This window comes from Schistocerca gregaria, chromosome 3 (assembly GCF_023897955.1).
Source record: "Schistocerca gregaria isolate iqSchGreg1 chromosome 3, iqSchGreg1.2, whole genome shotgun sequence".
In the NCBI taxonomy this organism is placed as follows: domain Eukaryota; kingdom Metazoa; phylum Arthropoda; class Insecta; order Orthoptera; family Acrididae; genus Schistocerca; species Schistocerca gregaria.
In genome coordinates, this window is record NC_064922.1 from 466,432,322 (window position 1) to 466,446,789 (window position 14,468).

At 39.2% G+C, this 14,468-nt stretch overlaps 1 protein-coding gene across 1 annotated transcript in view; it reads left to right on the top strand.

Moving 5' to 3' along the window:
* The window catches only part of LOC126355430 (uncharacterized), a 1,825,973-nt gene that overhangs the window by 898,148 nt on the left and 913,357 nt on the right, over window positions 1-14,468 (top strand). The window lies entirely within an intron of this gene.

Here is a 14,468-nt window from a genome sequence, read left to right on the forward strand (position 1 = left end):
GAAACTGATAACAAAAACATTCATTTACAAGAAACATCTTACATACACATGAAAAACCTATTAGTAGAAGTTAGGCACAGGGTGGTAAAATCAACAGTTACATCATTACAATATTTCATTATTTTGTTGTTGTTTTTTTTTACTATTTTATCATGCAGTTAGAATGATTAGCACTTTAAAGTACTAAACTATTTTATTTATGATTTCAGTACAGAAATGTATAAATGTATACCTTCCAGAAACAGAAAAAATGGGTCCCTTTTGAAGCGAACATCTTGCGTGCACGTATAAAACAAACACTTCAGTACGGTTAAGATCTAGTACGCAAAATAAAGAGGTGCTCTTAAATTTCTTCTACGGCCTACAACAGGTTTTAAGGACCGACAGACTGGGCATCTATTCGGGAGGAACGGGGATCTGTTCCTGTCCGTCCATCTCGCTTCACGTTTTCCATGGTCTCACGGAAGACAAAGTCGAAATTCGGACGTTTCGCACAACAGCAACATTTCTGTGCCAGCTCTTCTGACTACTAAACATGATGTCTGTTGCTGATACAGATGAGACGCTGAAGGCTTTAAGTCAAATTGTCCTCGAAGTATGAGTTTCAGATAATCTAGTATCAGATTGTAACATGACATATCTAAGTTTCTTTTTGAAGTATTCATGAATATTTGTATAGAATCACGATTCATTTATTTCATTTGGCATATATCATCAGTTTGATGTTAATTTTATCGCTTATCCCATTTTGCTCCTCATAGTTATTTCTTCGGTTTACACTCAGATGATATCCTACAGTCATTATACTGTTCATTAATGTCCACTAACCACGTAATTCTCTCGCACTTTCATTGAAGATAGCAATGTCATTAGCAAATGCTTTCATCGGCATTCTATCGCCCTGAACTTAATCTAACACCTGAACCTTCCTTTTATTTCTGTCATTCCTTCTTGAATTTCTTTGTTTCTTTTGTTCCCTCTTGGCTTTGTAGATATTGTGTATCAAGTCTAATTTCGCACAAAAGGTTTAGGCGCTTGAAAGTACTCAGGGAAACTGAAAACCAAAACTGAAATAAAGTTAAACTGTTTAATATTCTACAAGCATTTAAAATATTTTGGAAAGCACGTCAAGTGCATGGGGACATGATTTCTATAAAAATAAGAATCAAGAGAAATTAATGAAACATTTTTCGCACCTCTCAGGAGTGCTCAAAATCACGTATAGTAAATAAGGCGTCGACTGAGAATTTAACGTTCCACTAGGCAAATATCTACTGACAATCTATAATATTATAAGAATACAAATTTACACTTTTAATCGTCGCTTATTTGCGTTCATGAAATCGACCATCATTCAAAAATACGTCAAATGATTTTCTGTTTTATTTCTTACTTTCAGACAAATCGTTTCACAAAGCATTTGACTTTTTTCAAATATTTTTGCTTCTTGTGGAATATAAAACGATATTTGATTGATAACTTTTTAATTTATCTTATGAACGATTTCGTTCGACGCTATAATTATGACATGTGTCTAGAAAAATAGACAAAAAATCGCTGTTTTCTCAGAAAAGAGTATTTCTAAAAACAGTCACATAAATTAATAAGACGTGGCTTAGATGAAATATACCTGTCATTATGAACTATTATATGAAGTCAAAGAAATTGTAGCAGAAATAGACGCCGTCAAAAGACGCAAAAACGTGATGAAACTATAATAAAGGACGTTGTCCCGTAGTGTAAGGTCACGTTATGTTTGTTTTTCCAGACTTATCTGATGATAATTGTATAGACTGAACCGGTAGTAGAATATTTTGCAAGATCTTCATTATAAAAGAGTGTTTTTATTCTACGAGTTTTTATGAATCGTTTCCTGCGTCTTTTATTGTATTTGTGTCGTATTGCATCATTATACGGAGCCGTTAAATATATATCTCAGTGACAGACAATCTGTAGTGCTTATGCGATTATTTTCGAGATTTATAATGATCACAGCCAATATTCACTGCGCCAGTCTCAACCCCTACCGACTTCATGCCCGCCGCACACGGCAAGGAGCCAACCGAGTGGCGATAAGTTGGAAGTTAGTAACCACAAAGATAAATTTTCTCCGACTCGTGTAGCAAAACTTTTCTCTGTAGATTAATTCGGCTCTGTGTTGACCTCTTCCTCAGGCATCATACGTTAAGTTCATGTCTTAATGTTCCTGAAATGTTTAATAATTCAATTCGACCACTAATTTTGAGGTCTAAATAATGGGAACCCCCACTGTGATTACATCACAGACTACTGTGTATTGTTTATCTATACTGTACCTCCATGGTTCAAGCAGTTATTTCTACCATTTCCTGATGCATCATACATTAAGTTCATTTCTTTATGTTACTGAAATGTTCAATAATTCAATACTAATACCAATTTTGAACTTTAAACAATGGAAACCCCCCTCTGTGGTTATCTCACAGACTATTATGTATTGTTTATTTAGGCTGTAGCTCCAACGTCCAGTTGGAAGCAGTTGTTTGTAGTCTAAATTACAAACACTTCTATTATCCCCAGTGCTGAATTAAGATCTCTTAAGATGTGAACTATTCATTTCCGGTTTTGGATCATAGTTTTACAACAGTTTATAATCCTCTAATGCCCCTAACATTGGGCACTAATGGTTTTCATCATACTACAGACATTCTGTTTCCCTCGTTCCAAATGCCGAATGAATAGATCAGAAAATCGTTTAAGTGAGGTGAACGTACTCTCCTTCACGCTGTAATCTGTGTCTTGTCAGGTACATGTAAAACCATACCAACTAATAGGTAAGGTACATTCTCAGAGTGATATCGACTTATGATATCTGGCAACGTAGGAGATCCTGAAAGCAACTGTGTAGGACTATCATGCGATGTTGTTGTTATATTGCATCCATAAAATTTCATTCCAAGACAGGACACCACTAATTAAATATTGTCCATAATGTTGTTTCAAGCCCTTCATCTTTTCTGAGCCTCAGGAAACATGAAAAAGGAGTTGAAAATACAGTTAACAAAAAATTTACATTATACAAGAAATGTATTTGGAGTTGCGAATATTACCAACCTCCAGCTACATAATGTATTGGTTACAAGATTAGCGCTGGACCTTGATTCGAACCTGCATATTTCGCTTTGAACAAGCGGTCGCCTTAGCCGCTTCATCCATCCGATCACGCCTCCAGGACAGACTCAAACTTCCATATGTCATCGCGTGTCTACGGCCTCCACTCACAAAATTGCTGTCATCCCCACAGAAGGAGATACGATTTGTGTCGTGTTCTTATCTTGGCAAGATTTGCTACTGGTATATTGCAATGCCTGTGTTATTACGATGTACTCTGCAATCTCCTTCAGATAAGCATGGATATTGCAGGGTATATCATAAAAACACAGGCACTGCAATACAGTATAGGATTTAAATTATTTCTTCGCTTTATGAATGTGATAAAGGAATGAGATTTTAAAACACATGATCGTCATATTGGCCCTTATTTCATTACCGTACTTAATATCTTTTAATCCAGTACTTGAATTTCGTACTTTAGCCGTTTCTAAGTAGAATACTAAGGAAACGTCGTGTTTCAGCACATATACCATTTTTTTTCTCTTAAATAAAACATCGGACATTAAAATTTCTGACATGTGCTGAAGTACAATATTTGCGTTGTGTTCATGTGAGAACAGCTGAAGTCCTAAATTGAATTTCAGGATTTTGTACATCATTAGTTTCATAACTCGGAAGTGACGACGGCGTCTTTTTAGTAGTTCTACACCTGTGAACCTTTGACAGTAAAAAAATTAAAGATAAGATATTGACCGTAATTTTCTGTAATTAAACTGAATATGCGAGAGAATACTGCCCTTGTATACGAAAATAGTGTTTCTTTTCTCAGACATAGAGAAACTTCTACTGCAAAGATAATGTACCTGAGTGCACAAGAAATAAAGAAAAATTAATAATGCACTGCGAGGTAAAGGAACGAAATAAATTTTTATTTGCAACGCTATCTTCAATCTGATGTTGTTTCTCTCACTGATATTACTCCACACCTCTAGAACACACCGAGATATGGTTTCACTCAACCAATGGACGTTTGGCTGGGGGAACGGAATAGCAATAGCACAACTAACGACCCTACCAACTAAGTATTTAGTAACTTCGATTTGAACCATATTGGCATATACGAACCTATATTTCATTCAAATTTGACCTCGAGAGGCAACTTGAATCACTATTCAAGAAAAATAATTTGTTTCTAGTAAAGAGTCGAAAAATATTTACCACCGTGATTTGGAATCTAGATACAGTAGACAACTTTCAACTGAATAATGTTTTCCCGCTATTTCGTTACAGGCAGCTATGATAGTCAGGAAAGACGTGATGGTGGTAGTAGCAAAACTGTGAGGGCGATCCCTGTCGTTAACCACCGCAGGTAGCGCGAATGTAAATCCGCCGACGCCGTCCCATCATTACGTCTCACTGCTACGAAAAGAACTGGAGAGGCGCAGAGGTCATAGCGAAGAGTCGTGCCGTGCTCAGAAACTCAACGAGACGGCAGACCTCTGGGATTCAGGGTCGAGATTAACCAGAGAACGTGATCTCGCTCGATGGTTATCGAGAAGTCGATCGACGAAAATGCCTGCGGAAAGAGTCCTGCCGTCCTTCGCCTGTGAGAGGCGCCGGTAGCTGTGTGGAGTGGGTTTTGGGGAGGGGGGTGGGGGGGTTGCCGCACGCACGCCTGCAGCTCGCATGGAGAGCCAAGGGCCGGGTCGCTGCCGAAACTCCTCCCTTAGGAAAAAAAAAATTCTGGTGGAAGATTAAAAACGAAATGAGAAGTCGTGGTCCTTCCATAGTAATCTGGCGAAATTGGAATTCCTGTCCCGGATCAATATGCGAAGCTATAGGCTAGTATTCATACGCAGTGCATGGCTCCTTTGATCTTCAGTGCCTTTCTGAAAATTCTTATCTCATTCAGGTTTTCAGATTTCCGGAATAAGGGTCAACTGGGCGGTAGCGTTAAAGTGAATGTAGCACAATCTCTTGCTACGTGAAGCAAAAAATTCAACTGCCACCTCAAACGAACTTGATGAGTTTGAGAACAGACCTTCTGCGAATCGTACGTTTATTGGCCCGTAAGTAAATAACATGTAGAATCTGCCTAATAAAGAAAACCCTCATCAATATATACAAGGTTTCCTTATCAGATCATTTTCCAACTGCAATTTCCAACATAATTTTTTCAACGAATGCAAACTATTGCAGACAATTTCCCATCTCCCTATTTTGCCTTTGTTTGCGACGCTTCCAAGACTTTGTACAGAATCAATGTCCGTAAAGATCTTAGACATGACAGTTTAGATTTTGTCCACCATCCATGAGCCTGCTTTGGTTAATTTGAACTTTAGGAAGGTGCGTTCGGTTTACATTGTAAAGAATCAGTAATGCTAACAAAATGGAACTTGCAAGTAGTTCGTCCAGACAATACTGACTTACGAACAATCTAATGATTTACATACGCACATGGGGTTTTATTGACAATCTTTGTGACAGTAACTTAAAGGAAAGCTGAGTTGCAGTTACATTATTGTAACCAGCGACTGATATTTCAGCGCTAGGGAAACTGTAGTCTTCAGTACTTGGGTGAAACTTATTACATGCTTCAAAGGCCTGATATTCCGTCATAAAAATTACATTGTGTCCCAATAATATTGCGACAAACTAGTGGGGAAAAGTGGGGCGCATCATAAGGACTGAGAATTTCACAGCAACCTATGGCCTCAAACGACGTCGTTCTGCGTTAAAGTGCTGGAGGGAAAAGCCGGTAAGTAGTGCTGTGCACGGGAGTATAAGAAGGGGGGGGGGGGGGGGAGGGGCGTGGCATCAGGGGTGTCCGGCCGTTGTGGCCCTAGTTCTAAGTTCTAGGGGACTAATGACCTCAGATGTTAAGTTCCATAGTGATCAGAGCCATTTCAACCATTACACGGGACGGAGGAGAACATATTTCGTCATTAGAGCGTTAGCTAGCATACGAGGAACATGGGACGATATGCAAACTTTTAGTTTGCAGATACACACTTAATGTGTGGAGCAGGCACGTCTAATGGACGACCCTCTGGACGCATTTATAGAAAACACTTCCCAAATGGACATCAAATTCGCCAGACTTTTTTCGAAACTATTCATCTATATTTTTGCCAGTACGGGTCATTAAGAAGTGGCAGAACTAATGAAGGCTCGATACGATCTGCGCGTATGGTATTAGGGAAGGAAATGTGATTAATGTAAGAACCAACATACGTGCTGTTGCCTCGTACTTACGAACGTCTTGTAGTGGTGTCGAGCGAGTTCTGAATGCCGAATCCTTACACGCCTTTCGTCTCAAAAGGGTTCAGTTATTGCACCGCGATGACCATCCTGCACGTGTTGGTTTTGCACTGTCGTTTCTCCAACATCGTGGTGGGATATGCAACGTGTTGGTGACTGACGCGGCCACAATCACTAGGGGTGGCGCATTCAGTAACCTCTACGAGCATTTATGGGCACCAAGAAACCCCCATGATGTGTGTACCACGTGGCACAACATCGCTACGCAGTTAATGTGTGGGAGGCGTTGGTCGGTGGCCGCTTAATCGAGCCGTATCTTTCACCATCCCGTTTGACAGCCGCGGAGTATCATACCTTTCTGGAACAGGTTCTATCCGGTTTGTATGAAGATGTCACAGCAAATATGAGGCGCAGCATGTGATTGCAACAACAGGGCGCGCCTGCTCAGCTTGGACTGGCTGTTGGTAGGTGTTTGAACAGCTATGGGTTGGGCATGGCACCCCAAGCTCAGCATAGTTACCGACCTTTGATTTCTTTCTGTGGCGAGCGATGAAACTTCTCATTTATCGGGTTTCTGAAATGAATCTCCTGGCAAGAATGGCCCGCGCAGCTGGTACAATCAAAGAAGCACCCGTTTCATACACAATGTGTACTCATTATTTCCAGTTCCATTAAATGAACCACATTCTTGTTTTCTTTCTGATCTTCACCTCTGATATCACTTACCTCTGACGTTTGTGGTCAAAGTTTGCTACGCACTTCTAAAAAAATTGGCTCAGAGCACTATGGGACTTACCTTCTGAGGTCATCCGTCCCCTAGAACTAAGAACTCCTTAAACCTAACTAACCTAAGGACAGCATACACACCCATGCCCGAAGCTGCAACAGTACTGGTCGCGTGGTTCCAAACAGTAGCGCCTAGAACAGCTCGGCCACCCCGGCTGGCGCTACGCCGTTCTCAATACTTCTGATGTGCCCCGCATACCCAAGAAGTTTGTTGCAACATTTCTGGGATACCCTGTGTATTAAAACCTCAAAACACTTTTTTGCGCCTTTGTATACCTTCACAACTTTCTAGTCATTTCTTGTACAGCAGACGACTCTGTAACCCACTTCCTGGACTACTCAAGTGATGTGTTGAATAACACCATTAGCCTTCACTGCGCATACAAGGATAAAAGTGCTCTTTGCAAAGATACGGCATTGTAAAGAATACCTTTGCAGTATGCTGTATGGCCTTCTTACAATCAGTGTCTGGGACAAATAATGGGAACTGATGTTCATTTCAATTAATTAAATATAGAGTTCACAAATATCCGAATAACTGAGGGTTTACGTGCATGAAATCGTAATAATGAAATTATCGCATGACATTATTAGCCGCGTAGTTTAGCCGCCTATAACAAGTCTTTCTAATTGACTGCACGTTTTATTAGAGTTGCGCGTCGAAAGCAAGGAGATGAAAAGGTGAGGTCTACACAAAGCCCCAGTCTCCAGAGGATGAAAACTTCCACCCTGCCGGAAATCGATTAGAGGAACCCAGTATTTGCAGACATCAAAGCTAATTACTCAACCAAGAGCAACAATATCACCACACGTGCTGTTTTATTTGAGTGCTATACATTAACGGTATGTCACATATGAAAAAGTCATCTGGTTTACTCAATCATTTTGTATTGTGTCCAATTTTTCTGACAAGTCGACGTAAACAGGACTTGTTACTCGATTGCCCAAGCTTGGAACTGATATCGAAAAAATTAGAACATAAAAACAATGTAAAACCAATTATTACGATTCCATTCACTCAATGTATCAAATCTGAGGACCACAAGAGACTACACACTCATTATACAACCTAACTTGAACGTAAAAATCAAGCTACTCAGATCCGAGGAATGTATACAATTCTACGAACAGTGTACAACGGGAAATGTGAGAGTCAGATACCTGCGCGTGAAAATTAAAACAAAGCAAAACGTGATGAAATCTCGCTGGAGCCCATACAGCAAACGCTAGGGAACAGCGACTGTAGCGTCTCTTAAAACCATTTAAATACATCGTTTATATTGCGGTCGGTGCCGCAATAAAAAAAAAATGACTCATGTCTTCTCGCTGGATCATCTTCAGATCTATGTATATTGTGATTGTAGTTAAACTTGCGCTACTTCAGCCAATGTAGACTATTAAGCGTATTTGTACTGGACTTTATAGGAATGCCGTTCATACTGTGCGTTACAAGATTTGCGTTGTTAGGAGTGTTAGTGCCATGGCTTCCCGTCACGCGCCGGTACAGGTAAGGTGACATAGCGTTCAATCACAAGTATCACTGTGCATTACAGCTACAGACAGTGAATATGTGCCTGGATAAGATGAGCGGGACTTCGCTCTCAAAAACAACAGCAGTAGTGCTGCTTCTCTTCACGAGTATCGACATTTTAAAGGAATACGAAGAGATCCTCTTTTCGCAATGAGGCTGAAGAACATGTCGCGGAAAGTCCAATTAACTGGTCATCTGGGAATCTTTTCGCGAGCGGTCGAAGGTCAATTGTGTCACACATTGCTGTAGAAGTTGTTGTTGTCATGGCTGAGAATATTTTATGCTATATGTGATTATCAAGCAGTACACGAGCTGTGTAGCGGCGTCTGAACATTCCATGGTCTACGGTTCGAAACGTACGATGAACAAGTTTAAGACGGGGTCTCCAGTGCGGTTTCACGCTATCTCGGTTGCAGACAGTCGTCACGTTGAGCAACGTTTGTTACCCGTAACTTAAGAATGGTAACAGATGTTATCCTTTCATATCAAACTGAAAATGAGTTTCTTTCGATGGTTTATTTGTTACTTGTCTCCGCCATGTCCTTAATAACGTTTTCACAAAATTTCATTGTCCTACAATCACACGTGTTTTGAGGGGTCTTCTCAACAACTGGAATTTTAATTATAAACACCCTGTACTTGTGCCTGTTATCCGTCGTTTTGTATGATAAACAATCAAAATGCTGTGGATCTGGTAGACGCAACTTCGTAGATCTGGAAATGATACAGAGAGATAGAAATTGTTCACGTACTAAAAAATGAGCAACTGCGACTGAAAAAAGCAATAAAATAAAATTGTTTTAAACGATGAAATCATGTTCAGAAGAAATTTGAGAAAAGACAAAAGGTAGAGATATTTTGTATAAACAGGTGTAGTTAGTTCGTATGCAATTTGAAAGTTACAAACACTAAATTAGAAGATAAATACATATTAAAAATACATCCTCTTTTCTTGTATCAATTCAGAAGACTTAAAGAAAAAGGCGATGCAAAATTCAAGTTTTATTACATATATAGTAATTTACCTTACACTGATTTTAACGCTGAAAAAGAAATTTTTGCGTACATGGTTTTTCATAAACGACCACCATAGACTTGATTATACCATAATGTCATCCATTGGTAAAGGCCTTTTTACGCTCTGACACAATTTCGCTCTTTCAAAAACAGGAAAGGAATGAACTGCAGTTAGTTCTGCATCGCTCGACAGTAAATGAGATATATAGAAAGTGAATTAAATACAAACATGCAAATGAAAAGAGAAGAAACAATGTTAGAGGGAATGGAACAGAAAAAGAAAAATTCGGAACGTTTCACAAAGGATAGGTTACGTGTTACGTAGTATTAAGGGTACGCACAAAGAATGCGTCAGGAATGAAACTGCCACTCCAGAGTTAATAGGGAAGAGGTTCGTTTAGTGAGCCATAGATTAAATGTCGTAATTCTGGCGTGTCTTATTTGGGACATAATAGATTAAAATTCTGTGCTCCATTTTAGATATAAATGAAAAGCTTCTATTTCTTCATGACCCGTAAAAGGGAGAATGAACATTTTCCAATAAGATGAAAAATCCATGCAGTCATCTAAGCAACTAAGTAATGTTCTAAAGAAACAGGACATTAAAATAAATGATGGGCTGAGATATCCGACAAGTGTCTACTCGGTAGAATTAATCTCACATTCCATGTTCGACACTGATTTCCACAAGTAGAGTCTAATATTCTCAACGTCTGTACAACATAGGGAAGATGAAAGCTGGTACTAAGGCTGCTACAGGAATCGGTCCCGCCTTCAGAGCGGATATTTAAATGTCATACGGTCACACCCGCTGGTTATACGTCTGCTATTTAATGGATTCCTACATCTCACAATTTGTGAAACTATGTTTCTGCATATGCTGCATCAGTTTACGCACATACTGCACCACATTAATCGTACTGAGTCACTTATGTAATAGTGTTGAATGTTGTTATGTAAATAGGCAATTTACATTTAGTTATTCATAAAATATCAATATTAGTGAACCAACGAATACATAATCATGAATTCGGTCGTCGAGACGCTTTTTGTAATGCAAGCTGCATTTCCTTAGATCGTTGTGAACAACGGGTTGAAAAGTTAAAGTATTTTCGCTCCCACACAGAATGTGTATCTCGTTCCTCTGAAGACAGGGGTGGAAATAAAAAAGTAGAATTTTCACATTTATTCACTATCTCTGCATCTCTTTTTTAGCAAGTAGACTTCTGGTTTAATGTCCATATTATTTTATCGCGTCGAGACAATCGAGACAGAGACAGTTTTATAACTTCCTGCTTGGGTTCTTTGCGGGTAATCCTGTGGCTATTCCCTGAGACAAAATTATAAAGTCTGCTGAAACACAGTGCAATTTGTTTACATCTGCATCAAGTTCATGCTTTGAACCATATAGTTTCTTCTTCTATCACTATTAACTCTAGCTTCTAATCGTCTTAAATGGCTACAAAGTCATTTATGTTGTCTGGTCAGATTCGTTCGGCTTAACGGTGGCTTAAAGATAGAGAGATGGAGAAAGTATGTGAGGAGGCTAAAATACGGATATAACAAGGAGTAGAAGAAAGCGTTACAGGAGACTATGGCCTTGGTACTAGGAATGAGAGAGGAGAAAGACTAATTAAGTTCTGAAATAAATTTCAATATGTAACAGCGAATACCGTGTTGAAGAATCAGAAGACGAGAAGGTGTACTTCGAAATGGCCGAGATTTACGTGAAGATTTCAGTCAGATTACTTAATGGTCAGGCACAGATTTCGATATCAGGTACTAGATTTTCCGGCGAACCCAAGGGCAGGTATAGACTCAGATCACAATTTCGAAGTAATGAAGAGTAGGATGAAGTTTAAAACAGTAGTCGGCAAGTATCGATCCGCAAAGAAGAGGGATATGGAAGTACTACGTAATGATGTTCTCTAAGGCTGTAGATACTGCGATAAGGAATAGCTCAGTGGGCTGTACAGTTGAAGGAGAATGGACATCTTTAAAAAGGGAAATCATAGAAGTTCGAAAGAAAAAAAAAAGAACAATGCAGGTAACTCCGAAGAAACCAAGGATAATAGAAGAAAAGTTGATCGATGAAAGAAGGAAACACAAAAACGTTCAGAGGAATTAAGAGATATAGAAAATAAGGCACTTAGGCATCAAATAAACAGAAAGTGTAGGGGGAAGCTAACGCCAAATGGCTACATGATAAATGTATGAAATCGAAAGGGAAATAATTGGCGGTGAAATTAATAGCAAAGGCGGTAACATTAAGATTGAGATGGGAATTCCACTGCTAATTGGAGAGAAGAAAGCGCATAGGAAAAATCAAGATACTGCAATCCTCTACGAGGGAGAAGACTTGTCTAATGACGTGACAGACGAAGAAATAAAAGAACAAGAGTCGATATAAAAGATATATGGGATGTAGTATTAGAATCACGATTTAAATGAGCTTTGGAGGATTTAAGAGCAAATAATACAGAAGAGATAGGTAACACACCATCAGAATTTCTAGACCCGTTGAAGGATGTGGCAACAAAACGACTACCCACGTTGGTGCGTAGAATGTGGAGTATGGCGATATACCACCCAACAAGCAGAAAATTATAAAACACACAATCCGAAGATTGATAAAGCTAACAATTGCGAGTATTATCACACAATCAGCTTAACAGCTCTTGCAACCAAGTTGCTGATAAGAATACTGTCCTGAAGAATGGAAAAGAAAACTGAGTATCTGTTAGATGACGGTCAGTTTGATTTTAGGAAAGGTAAAGGCATCCGAAAGATCGTTATGACGTTGCTGTTGATAATGGAAGCAAGACTAAAGAAAAATCAAGATACGTTCGTAAGATCTGTTCAGCTGGAAATGGTGAGCTGTAGGTGTAATCTGTAGGGAGGGACGGGTAATATACAACTCGTACAAGAACTAAGAGGGAATCATGAGAGTGGGAAATTAAGACCGAAGAACTCGGATTAAGAGGGTGTAAGACGGGGATGTAGATTCTCCTCTATACTATTCAATCTGTACATCAAAGAGACAATGACGGAAACAGAAAAGTTTGAAAGGCTTAGTTACAATTCAAGGTCAAAGGGTCTCAATGACAAGATTCACTGTTGAGAGTTCATCAAAGAACGATGAAATTAATGAGAAGTAACAGAAATCAGATCAACGACGAAGTTAACATCGAGATTGTCGGTTACAGCATTGTGTCGTAGTGAAACACAGACTGCGGAGAAACCGGAGCGGAAGAGGATCGAAGCATTTGAGATAGGATGCTACAGACGAATGTTGCAAATTAGGTGGACTGATAAGGTATGGATTGAGGGGGTTCTCTGGAGAATCGGTGAGAAAAGGAATATAACGAAAACACTGGGAAGAAGAAGGGACAGTATGATAGGATGTCTGTTAAGACACCAGGGAATAATTTCCATTGTACTATTGGTAGCTGTAGAGGGCAAAAACTATAGAGGAAGACATAGACTGGAACAAATTCGGGAAATAACTGAGGATGTAGGTTGCAAGTGCTACTCTGAGATGAAGAGATTGGCAGAGGATTGGAATTCATGGCGGCCCGCATCAAACCAATCACCAGTCAGAAGACCGACGACAAAAAAAAATATCTTCTCTCAAATACTGACATCCGTATATGACGTTGACGCACCTGTCAACGAGGCATATATACTATCCAACTGAGTACACGAAAGGGAAACTCGCAAAGACTTTGTGCCCTGGTACCGACATGTCCACTGTTTACTATCCTTGTCAACTGGAAGGTGAAATTGTGCTGCAAGTGTCATATATTCATCCATCGGCCTTCAAAGTACGCATTGTGTAACATTATGTGATTGCCTTATCATTTTAAATCGTTCACTAATCGAGCAGTCGCTCGGCAACAGCTACAGTTAGCAAATAATGTTGCGAGAATGTAAAAGGTGAACGACCTGTGACGTAACTTGTTTATTGTCGAAGCGCCTTCAGAGATGCAGAGAGTTATTGACTTTGAAAACCACGGCGCGAAAAACGGGCAAACGGGCAGAAGAACACATTTACACTTTTTTTTATGTTCGAGATGTTCTCGATGAACAGTTACTCATTCATTTCTTGTCTCTTGTAACTTGTGTCGGACGCACATGTCTTGCCGCCGTATTATTATCGTTAAAAATATTATTATTTTAGTGTAAAGTAAAAGTGCAATACTAAAAGTGCAATACTGCATAGCAGTAAACTTATTGTGCGACGTGTATGTGAAAACGTCAGAGGAATTATTGTCATTACGAGAAGAGAAGTACCAGTCAAAACGGCATCCATGTTAAAATTCTTCATTGTAGTGTAAGTTCATCTATTAATTGCCATAAATTCAGATTTAAATGGAATTGGTGTATGGACTATTTATTTAATATAGAATGTATGTCTCACTCCTTCGTGAAGTTATTTAATTTTCTTTATGTTTCTGCCAAATAGAGAGTTCACAGTCACGAATTCTTTCGTCGAAATCGGACGGAAGTTTTATGTTGCGAAATATTTTGTCCGCGCCATATTCTACTGGTAAATGCATGATAAACTACGGTCCCTTAGGAAATTCATGTTGAGCTATCCAAAAATAATTATATTTTGAATAGGCATTTTACTCTCCTCTGCAATGCAACTTCCGACTGATCAGACGATCCAACAAGCAACAGCCGCACACGGTCGGCGTTCGCAAATATATCTCCACCGCTGATTGTAGCTATATGTTACAGCACAAAAGTAAACATATTGTTATAATTAGCGACTACA